Raw genomic sequence first — 12,663 nt, 5'->3', positions numbered from 1 at the left:
TCACACCATCATTTTTTTGCGTCGTGAACGTATTATTTGGGCACTTTTTTAGAGCATACTTAGACTTGGTGATTGACACACGACTAAGGAGAAAAGTGTGCTTACATTGTCTTTAAGCACACTTTTGCCGTTCCGCTATCAGACTGCGAATGATATGTCTATATGTATAGATGGATTTAGAAGAACATTAAAATTTCATATGAATAGATATCGTTAGAATACGGTCTTCGTAAAGGGATCTTATTCAAAAATCTAACGAGTTTATTCGTACGGAAATGATTTGGCAGACGCTTTTGGCATTATTAATAATCTCGGTATTACTGGAAAAGTTAAAAGATAATTAAGACCGACGTTAGTGATCCTGTCCTATTATAAATGTTTATATTATTATGTATTTTTATCGTATAATATATAAATATATCGTCTGGTATTCATAACTAGAGGCTGTGCTTAGTATGGGTCACGATAATTTGTGTGAAATTGTGTCAGTATTATAAAAAAAATATACTTAAAAGCTTAATGTGATGATTTTAATTAATGGAGAATAACACATATATTACACATTATATTTGAATACAAATAAAAATATTTTTATTTCCAAAAAAACTGATGAAAATTAAAGAAAAAAACATTGTTTAAATTACATAGAGTAATAATTTATATCTTGTACTTCGAAAACAATCGTGTGTAAGTTCGACTGGCGCTTGATCGGCTTTTAGGAAATAGTTGCGTTTGGGTTCCATAATAGCCGGGAGATAATTTGCTCAAAATAAAGGCTCAAAACTCACATAAACATTCGCTCTCTCCTTACACAATATTCAAGAATAGCCCATTAGTTTTTAAAAGTGTAAACAATTTTTTTATCGAGCTTCTCTGACGCGGTAGAGTGGTTCCGCGTTATTGTTATTGTATTCCCGTATGACGCGTTTGGGACCTCGTAATTCGTAATAATAATAATAATTTATCACAATTCGTAACAAGTATATCCAATTGTTTGTCTATTTGTACTATTTTATTAAAGTTTTTGATACACAAGTTTTATAAAATAGTTTAATTTTGTAATAACCCAATTGACACCGTACAAAGGTACGCGAAGTTAATTATGAACTGTACAATTACAAATCATTATAAATTTCACAGTACATAAATATGTATGTCGGAAATCCCTTCGTTATACAGGAGATTGAAATCGTGTAATATGAAAACGTTATAAGACTACAGCGTTATAGGTGAGATGCCTGTATAGGAAACTAAAATATAGTAGATATCTATTAAGAATTCGGTTGCGAATGTGGAATTAAATAAAAAATATTAATTCCGGTACGTGCAAAAATTAATATGATGAATATGGATGTTTATTTCCAATATGTTTATATGTATTTATGTATGTTTATATTTATTTATGTATTTTTATATGTATTTATGTATGTTTAAGTAAGTATATCGTATTAAATATATCGTTGTCTTGTACCCATAGTACAGGCTATACCTAGTTTGGGGCAAAATGATTTGTGTGGTGTGTCAATAACTACAGATAAGAAAGTATAGTTATGTTTTGATGGTAGATATGTATAACATTTAAGATTCGAAGGGACATTGTATTTTTGGGTAATTTTGCTTTTGTCACCCAAAAAATTGTTCTAAAGTCAAAGTAAACATAATTGCAGGAATATTGTTGTGACGTGCAGATATGATAATCGAAACCATTAGAAAAATTTTGAAGTAGGCGTTACTTTGCGGGAATCCATAATTATTCAAATGATTTGAGTTTTTTTTAGTGTTAATTCCACCAATATTTGTCATTAAACAAATCGACACGTTTTTGCCAAAATCTGGCCGGAGACTGAGTCTCTTATAGTCTCTTAGAGTCTCGTGCCAGATTTTGGCGAGACAACACGTCCTGAGGATGCCTCGTGTAGAAGCAAAACACGTGTCGTAATTAATATATCAAATCATAAGAGATGGGTGTATAATCTGCAGATTAACTACAAATTATTTGGCTTAATTTTCATCGTTTGACTGAGTATAAATTTAGTAATAATATGGTGTTAAGACATTTGAAATGAAAATGAAATTTGAAAATTAAATCTATACATACAGCTATAAATTCCAAATGAATGTTTACACTTTACATGGTATCTAGTATCTACACTCCACCAGAAAATTTAAACTTTTAATTTGCCTCTCTGTATGCTCCCGCTTATTTCCGAAACAGCTGGGCTGATCTTAACGAGACTTTCACTGTTAGATACCTCATGGTATTTTTTTTTTACTAAAACAAAATCCAGATCAAAATCCAGATCGAATGTTATAAACTTCTATTCAACAAAATTAGATATTTGCATGCGTCAGTAATTGTTCCCCAGTTCCACTTTTCTATTATAATATCTAGGCGATACGCTATACGGAGTTCATGGTCAAAGATATTTTTGTGGCGTGCGTCAGTGCTATAGGGCGTAGCTGGTACAGTTCAGGGACACGCGTGATATCACTCGACCTTGTTCGTTTATTCTGATTCGTCTACTAGACAGACATTATTGTCTCGAAACGCGTGGAATACTTAATGGTGCGTTAAGATTTCATATAGATACATCTTTATGGCTGAATTATTATAATCCTAGAATGAGGGATGGTGAACACTTCTCACAATACATTCTTCGTAGCAACTTACAGTTCTAATTAAGATTTAGTGAAAACCCACACCGTTACAAAAGGGTTGAAAACATATAATTTAATATATTGTATATCGTTTCAAACCGTGAATAAATATCTCTTCCAAAGCAGAGCTTTCTAGTTTCTTACTGATACATAAATGCTTTGTTTTGGGTATCCAGTCATTATAATAGAAAACACCTAAAATCCAATGAAAGATTCACTGGAAAGCTATATGTCTTTAAAGGAGGTTTACACGCTTTTTGGAAGATGCTCATGTCATATCAACTCTCAGGTCTCCTGTTATACTTTTTTATATCAAAGGGGGCAAACGGACAAGAGGTTCACGTGATGGAGTTTGGTGAGGCAACCGCTCATGGACATCCGCAACAACAGCCGTCAAGAGATGAACGCTCATTTCTTGAAGGTCCCTCAGTCGTATTGCTTCGGGAAAACAGCAGCCGGTAATTGATTTCACAAGTGGGTGTGCAAGGCAAGAAATTTCTTGCAAAACGTGCGGTTGTGGAATTCCAGACGCCAACATGATGTGGATGGTATTTAGCATTGTGACGTTAAGTGGTGGTGGTGTACGGCGATGGAATTCTGCTGCTTGAATCAACCCGAACAACTCTTCTGAGCACTCAATGATGATGTAACCTCTGTCTTATTTATAGCAAACTCCGATGGTATTCCTGGTACTCCACGAGTACGTACGTTACCTGTGACCACAACACTTGTTTTCTTTTATTTTTAAATTTGAAACGATTTCAAATAAAATTCAGTTTCTTTAAATATTTTAAATGACCAAATGATCGCATAATACCACTACCTGACCCGGCAAACGTTGTTTTGCTATATAAAGTATAATTCACGCGATAGTTTTATAAGTAATAAAATATTGCCTATATTATAGCCTGTACATCATTTTGTTCTATTGTCAATAGTTTTTGCAGCGCACGCAAAAATAGGTTTTCGATTTGTGTTACACAATAGCAATTTTATTACGTATCCCTAATTTTGAAAAAAACATAGCCTATAGCCTTCCTCGATAAATGGACTACCCAACACTGAAAGAATCATTCAAATCGGACCAGTAGTACCAGAGTTTAGCGCGTTCAAACAAACAAACAAACACTGCAGCTTTATAATATTAGTATAGATTTTTTATTTGCAGTGTGTGTGAATTGATACATTCACTGTACTCAATAACTCCTTTTTATGATTTACTTACAGTATATTTTATTTTTTCACTTTCTTAAGAAAGTTGAAACCATTGGGTAGGTATTTTCTTGCTCCAATTTGCATATATTGTATTTAAAATATTATTAAAATGAGCTGCAAATATTAATTTAATAAAGCTGTAATCAGTTTCTTAAGATTATTCCAATAGAGAAATAACCCACTAGATAAGACTTGTTTTAAATAGTGCATTTTTTTAATTTTGTTTAAAATATTTGTTTTGTTTTTTTCTTTATTTCTTTATTTTCTAATTAAGTATCCACTAAGGAAGTTGCGAAACATTCCCAATACAAGTCTCATAAGGCAACTTACTGGAAACACTTAACCAGTAAATTGTATTAGTAACCTTGAATTTGAATATTGATTTGATCTTGGAAAAACGTATAACTATGACATTAGTAATTAGTGTCATTTCTTGACCTACACGAATGAAGAACTTTTGAGTTTTGAAAATAATCCCGACTTAGAAAACCTACGGATATTGCAGTTTCTAATCTCTTCAGCTTGTCACCCTGCCAACAAACATAATTTTTTCAAATATTTGTCACCAGCCTTAAAACACGTCACATATCTATATTAGTACTCAAATGTATTCAACGATACATCTAACAAATCGAAAATTCCACAATGTCTACCTATCGAATTGCAAAAACGGAAAAATAATCTCGAATATTCCGCGAAGGATTAAGGCAGAGATGCGAGTATGTTTTTTAATAAAAATAAAGATGGAAAATTTTAGAATAATGGTATGGGTTATAAGAGTGGGAGGGTTCTCCCTCCCCCCCGGGTGAGGAGGTAATAGCGTGGAGAAGAGGGCAGGTTGGTGGCTCGACCGGCGCTATATTGAGCGCGCGATCACGGCCAAGGCCGCTTAACGTCGTCATCCTCACAGCTATTGGTAGCTTTAAATATTTGTACGTACTCACTCTACTTAACCTTCTTATGTGGTTTGCTCTTGGGAAAATTACGCTAGATTGTTTAAAGATGGTGGAGCGAGGGTTAGGGTTGATTTTCGTGCTTAACTTATTAAACATATTTCGGCATCATATTACTAAACGAGCCAGCAAAATATAACTGGAGGGACGTTGAAAAATTAATGATCAGTCTATGAAAATAAGTAAAACGTTTTGCTGTAAGAGAGTAAGAGTATCAGTAATTTAACATATTAAAATTTTGTCAAAAAATTAAGTAGGTATCCGTCCGGATAATGTTAATTGATACTAGGGTTGACAACTTATTGGTAGATCAAATATAGTAATTTTAGATTCAGTACCCATAAAATATAATAAAAAGAGTATTTAATTATGTAAATATTTTCTTAAATCAATACCTATTTTTTATTTTTTTGATCTTTTATTAATAGATTTATTAAGGAACGCTTCGTACCTAATTTTAATTATAATCTAACTTTAAGTTAAAAAACACCATTAAATCTGCTTTTATCAGTCCAACACTGGCTCTGTTGCGCTCATCTTTCCACTTTGTGTTCATCACAAAAAATATGCACTCTGTATGCTGATGAAATGTAGTTTCGGAAACTATAATATTTTTAAAATAATAGTTGTTAGACTCCTAAAATTGTAGCATACTTTATTTTATATTCGAGTGGCAACCCTAATTGATACTGAGTAGGCAAATTACAAACCTAATTGGTATTTAGGTCAGTCACGGTCAGTTTAGGTAGTCAGTACTTTTTGGGTCAGGTTAGGTTCGCTTAATTTTTTTCGCTTTATGTATTATTTTATTTATTATTATTTATAAGTTCTCTCTTCTCTTCTCTGATTTATTTGAAGCGTAATTTCGTTTTTTACAAATATGGTAAAGATTAGTGTATATTATGTTTCCTGTTGCCGCGAACATTTGCCTTAAAATTGTTTAAAAGAAGCTTATTTCACTTTTGTCAGCCTGCGGCTTGTTTGGCATGCAATATATATATATATATAGAGCGAAATATAAACAATCTTCAGTCTCTTTAATCTATCTTCTCATGGAGATAATCAGGTAAAAAGCCGTTATATTGCGAAGCGTGTTGATGAAACGATGGCATTAATGTAATTGAAATGCGACCTTGAATTGTAAATTAGAACGACACTGGCTAAATCGGAGGGTAGGCTGGCGTGCTAGGGCTGCCACTGATTCGGGTTTTGCATTATTTTTAAGGTAATTGAAATGCCTTGGAATACAATACCTACAAAATTATGACATGATGGTACCTAAGAGATGGGAAAAAAAGGGGAGACCGCAGAAAAGTTGGGATGATGACATCAGACAAGTAGCAGAAGTAACATGGAATACAGTGGCCCAACATAGGCAGAAATGGAGGGGGCCATTGCCGATTCGAGACAGACCAACAAAAATAATTAAATATTAGAGTAGAATATATTAAGATTAGCTACAAATATATATTTGTGTATCGTGATTCATAGTTTTTAGTTTTAAGAACTAAAAACTACTTTGTAAATAAGTAGATACTATGATAGTCTGAAAAAAGGGCTTTATTATTATTATTATTATTATTATTATTATTATCTTATTACTTATATTATGACATCTTTTTTTATGTTAGTAAGGGACGAGACGAGCAGGATGTTCGCTGATGGTAATTGATACGCCCTGCCCATTACAATGCAGTACCGCTCAGGTTTCTTGAGAAACACGAAAATTCTGAGCCGCACTACCATAATTGCGCTCGTCACCTTGAGACGTAAGATGTTAAGTCTAATAACTTGCCCAGTAATTTCACTAGCTACGGCGCCCTTCAGACCGAAACACAGTAATGTGTAAGCAACACATTACTGCTTCACGGCAGAAATAGGCGCCGTTGTGGTACCCATAATCTAGCCGGCATCCTGTGCAAAGGACCTGGTGAAACTTCAGCTCCGACTAAAATTCGTGAGTAAGCAATTCAAAAATCAGGGTTACGTTCTCGGCTATGTCCTCCTCCAAAAATTTACTAATCGAACCGAATTTTGGAAACAGAATGGGAAGCAAATGTTGTGTCGGAATATTTTGATGTTTTCGTTTATTGTTAACGGATTAATATAGGTACTACGCCTCCGTTTACAGTCTATATGAATAAGCCGTCTTAAGAACTTTAGAGCTTTAAAGCTCAAGGAAGGCTTACATATGTATTTTATATGGCAAAACAACGTTTGCCAGGTCACATAGTTATATATTATATAAATGCTGTTGTTATAATAAAATTGTTTCACAGTAGAACTGTCAAACCGTGCGTCAATAAATTCTCTAATGGAAAATATAAACATACAAAACAAATATTGGAAATAAATATGTCCCAAATAGAAATAAAAACTATCTTTCTCTCAAGCTGGACTAAACTGCACTCCATGAAGTAATCACCATTAAAATCCGTTCATTAATTTAGGAGTTCACTGGAAACAAAACATCAGGAAGGAAGGTAATATAAACTTGCGATGGTAATCACCTTCTCTCACATTTTTTGCAACTCTAGAGGAGTCAGTAACAGGAGTGGCGTCGACTTTTTGGGTGGGCACATCTCATAATCATACGAGAGGCGGCTACAACTTAGTAGGTAGATAAATAAGAGATGAGAATGAATGCGGTCTGTCCGGTAAATGTATAAAACTTTATCCAACAAGCATTGATAGAGTAACAAACTTGTTTTAAATAAGTATTATACGTAAACTTCAGTAAGATTAACAATACTAGTTAGAAACATGTATGTTTTATGTTGGTGTGAACGCTATCAATGTATCAGCCTGGATCAAACATGTCTCAGACCTATATGTGAACGCAAATGTGTTTTATACTTGTATAAAGACTTGTTGGCAGTGTGAATGGAAGTATGTTTCAGACAATTGTAATACATGCTTCAAACAAATAATTATGTTTTGACAAGTATTCTACAAGTTTTTGACTTGTCTCTTGGTGTAAACGAGGGGCGTAGGTTGTCTATACGTCACATATATATATAGTTTGGTTTCATGTACTTATGCATTTTATAATAGATAGATATATTGGAGCCTGGTGCCCATAGTGAAGTAACTGTGACGGTTCATTGTACATTATTATTTATTATTAATATAAGACAATTTATAGCGATACCTTCTGAGAATACTCATAAATGTACAAAATTCGTAATATGAGTTATTCTTAGAAGTGCAGTTTGTTCAACCCTAGCGATATATGAATTGACGTCCGTGGAGGCAGGTGCCGTGGAGGGAGGCTCCGAACCTCGCGCCAGCACCAGCAAGGTCACGGGAACCATTCCACTCAGCTATACGTGCTCACCACCACCCCTAACATCCCTCGCACCCCCACCCATCCCACCAGTACTCTTCCACTCGGCCCAGGACCTTTTCGTTATTGTTAAACTACATTACTCCGGTCACGGGTTTATACATCCGACCTTTGATCTGTGAAAATTTTCTTTATGGTAGAATTTGTTAATGCTGATTGTCTAATAGACAGAAGGCCACGCTCTTCCATATCAATTAAAATTATTAGTACCAAAAACTAGTTAGACTTAATTTGTGATCCCTAGGGATCACAAATTAAGTCTAAAAATATAATTTAACAAAAGAAAAATATTATACAAACAGGATGTCTGAGTGTGTGTGTGTGTGTATGTGTATGTATGTGAGTATGTGTGTGTATGAGCATGTGTGCGTGTGTGTGGTGTGTGTCATTGTTACTTTTCGAAAAACACTACTTATTGTGCTATCAAGAAGGTATACCTGAAATACCTTCATGATAGGTAGATTCATGAGAAAGTAGAATTTTGATTGGTACTGGAGTAAAGGAATCTCGATCTTTTAGTAACTAAATGTTGTTGTAAGTTGTCTGCAAAATGACCTGTTTATACTTTCTTGTACACTGTTTGATAACATTTGAGAATAATCCTTACAAGGCGCACACCATCTGGAATCTAAATGCGCGGAGTGCGGTTTTTAAGAGGAAACATTAGCAGCCATTTTTCCATATACGTCCTGGTTTTTAAACCTAGCTCAAAATTATTATTATTAAAAAAAAATAATAAGTTATCAGTGAGAGGCTCCTTTGGCTAGATTATAGGTACCAACCACAACGGTGCCTATTTCTACCGTAAAGCAGTAATGTGTAAACATTACTGTGTTTCGGCTGAAGGTTGCAGTAGCTAGTGACATAACTGGGCAAATGAGGCTTTACATCTTATGTCTCAAGGTGACGAGCGCAATTTTAGTGCTGCTCAGAATTTTTTGGGTTTTCAAGAATCCTGAGCGGCACTGCATTGTAATGGTGGGGCGTATCAATTACGATCAGCTGAACGTCCTGCTGGTCTCGTCCCTTATCTTCATAAAAAAATATTTTCAAATAAGATCAGTACCTATCATCATTATCGGTGTCTCTCTCATCTTTTGTATTTTTGTACTTATTTGTAAGTGCTAATATGCTAGTATTTCAAAAGTGCATGAAAACGGCATAATCATATAGGCCGCAAATCGAGGCTTGGTTTACCACAATTTTATGGCCAGGCTAAGGCTGGGTTGTATCATATTAGTCAAATTTAACGTTATCAGTAACGCTGACTTAAACATAGACTGCGGAATTCCTTGCAACATTGTATTCCTTGTCATAGTTAAAGTTAAAGTAAATCAAAGTCAAATTAATTTGATTCAATTAGGCTTTAACTAAGCGCTTTTAATCGTCGCTACAAATATTTCTTTTAAATGACTGAATTTACCATAATATGTTCGTAAAAAGTTGAGCTCGTGAAAAGCTCGTAAAAATGTCAAATATCAGGTCAGTATCGAATATATTATATTTGAAACAGGTCGCTAGTTAGCTATTAAACATCAACAGTAGCTTTTACCAGCGAAAATTGGACGGTTACGGTTAACAGTTAAAGTTATGACATCATTAAAAAAATTCTCAATTGGTGTAACACATTTTTTGCTTAACCGGTACTTAACTATGTTATTGCTAAAGTTGTTGGTGCAACCCAGCCTACGTAGTAAAACATTTTATCTGTTCTGTGTTAGTATACAATTTCTACAACACTAAGCGAAAAATTTAAAACACTCCAACACAGAATATTCCTTCCCATTCAGTTTGCAAAGGTTTGATCCGATTGGTTTTTATGAGTTTTCAACCGACTTCACAAATGGAGGAGGTTCTCGACTGTATTTTTTTAGTTTGTTACCTCAGTACTTTTAACATTTTATGATTCGTTTTTATATGAAAGCTGGTGTTACCCGTGTTGTGATAATGGAGTCGGTGTCAGTCAAGGTAGGTTTTTAAACTACATACATAGTACTAAGTGAGATGTGCTTGTGTCACACGCGCGACGTGACGAGGTGAGAGGCGAGTGGGGCCGCGGTGGGAGAAGACGAATTGCAAAAATAACAATAATTGTAACTAGAATTAGATTGTATAAAAAGACGTAATTATTTCTCTATTTTTTAGTGCTTAGTATAACTGTTGGTTGTGTTTTTGTTAAAATTTTTTTTACTCGCGATTTTTAGTCGGAGCTGCAGTTGATGTATTTATATAATGATTGTCTTGTTCGCGTTAGCGCGACGGTGTTTAATTTAGTGGGACGCGTCTTTTGCACAGGATGCCGGCAAAATTATGGGTGCCATAACGGCGGCTATTTCTGCCGCGAAGCAATAATGTGTAAACATTATTGTGTTTCGGTCTGAAGGGCGCCGTAGAAATTACTGGGCAAATGAGACTTAACATCTTATGTCTCAAGGTAACGAGCGCAATTGTAGTGCCGCTCAGAACTTTTGGGCTTTTCAAGAATCCTGAGCGGTACTGCATTGTAATGGGCAGGGCGTATCAAAGACCATCGGCTGAACGTCCAGTTTTTCTCGTCCCGTATATTCATTTAACAAAATAGAATTCTTTAATCCAAACAGTGTTTGCTCTTAAGAAACTTTTCTCCAAGTACAACATAAATGAGCTTCCTATGGTGGCGATGAGTGGTGTTTCCAGCCTGAAGTGAAAAGGTAGTATGGACTACGGTGATCACTTACCATCAAGTGACCCTTACGTTTCTCCTCCTATTCCATTACATAAAACAGACACCTAACTAAATTGAAACCAAACTTGATGTTTGATTTAACTCATTCAAGATTTTCCAAATGCAACTATTTTTAGCGATATAGGTGCGGACGGATTGATATTTCCAATTTTATACAAAACTTGTTGATGCCGCCTTCGCATAATAAAGTCCTTATACTAAGGCGGGTGATCGACCACTTTCATGGTCAAACTCGACGACTCGAATAAACAGCGCAGAATGAAACCGCAGCTATTGCTTGAAGACAGTTAGACATTTGGAATACTAAGCAAAACGGAGACGGCATACGGAGGGACACATTGAAATGATCGGGAATAAGAAAAACCACCTGCACGGTATAGCTAAATTGTATTTTATTGTTTTTCGAAGTATTCTCCGTTCAACTTAATGCAATTTGCAAGTTGACATTGACAAAATGGCTGATTTGTACGCTTCCACAGCTGCTTCGGGGTCTTCAAACCGTTGAACGCGTAATAAATCTTTCATTATAGCGAATTTAAAGAAATCGTTTGGGCTCAGGTCAGAACTGTACGGAGGATGGCCCATCAGCTCAACGTTTTCCTGCTTCAAAAAATCATTTGTATTCCGGGCCGTATGGGAGCTCGCATTTTCGTGATTTAAGATGATGCGACGTTTCGGGTTATTTTTTCGGAGTACGGCTATCATTACTGGCAAACAAACCGTGATATACCAATCAGCGGTAACCGTTCTGCGATCCTGTAAAGGAATTGTAGCAACATGCCCCTTTTTCGAGACAAACGTAGCGACCATTTTCTTTGACACGCTGCGGGAGCGAATCACTTTCGTTGGTTAGACCTCGTCTTCGAAGACCTAAACTTCTGACTGATGTTTTCTTTCAGGTTCGTATGAATAAATCCATGATTCGTCACTAGAGACGATATTATAAACGGCATTTGACTTCCCTCCGTTGAAGCGTTGCAGAGTATTCCGGCACCAATCTACACGAGCCGCCTTTTGCTCTTCGGACAAATTGAGGGGTACCCATCGGGAAACTAGCTTTCTTACACAAAGTTCATTATGTAATATCGACTAAATTGCACTCATTACGATAATGATAACAGCCTGAATCTGCTCGTATGTCACATGACGGTCAACTAATACAATAGTTCGCACAGCTGCGATGTTTTCAGGCGTGACCGCTGTTCTTGGTCGACCTGCAGAAGAAACAGTGCTGAGCGACACACGACCGCGTCGGAACTCGGCATACCAGCGGTATATTGTCGTTGGACTCGGTGCTCCAACATCATAAATCGAAACAACTTCACTGAGACATTTATCTTGAGATAAGCCGCGACGAAAATTGTGATAAATTATGGCACGAAAATGTTCACGCGTGAGCCCCATTTCTGTCAACGACGTGTCAACTTTAAACCAACATAGTTTTTGTTTTTGAACTTTTTTTTTAATTGTAAAAATGTCATTAAGGTTCTAAGAGGCCAGTATTCAAATTCTAAAAAAGGTTTTATTGTAACTCAATCAGAAAATATTCTATTCCCGATCATTTCAGTGTGCCCCTCGTAGCTGGCTTTTGTCAGTGTATAAAAAATTGCGAGAACACAGCTTTTACCCGTAATATAAATATTTATTTTTAATTCTGAGTTGTAGATGGAAATAAATAGCGCACGTCCAGTTACAATTCCATTATACCTATTATTGAATGAATCGCAATATGACTGCTTGTACTGACTTGTACTTGACTGCTGCTG

This window comes from Leptidea sinapis, chromosome 11, assembly GCF_905404315.1.
Source record: "Leptidea sinapis chromosome 11, ilLepSina1.1, whole genome shotgun sequence".
NCBI lineage: Eukaryota > Metazoa > Arthropoda > Insecta > Lepidoptera > Pieridae > Leptidea > Leptidea sinapis.
Note: the sequence above shows the minus strand (reverse complement) of the source record.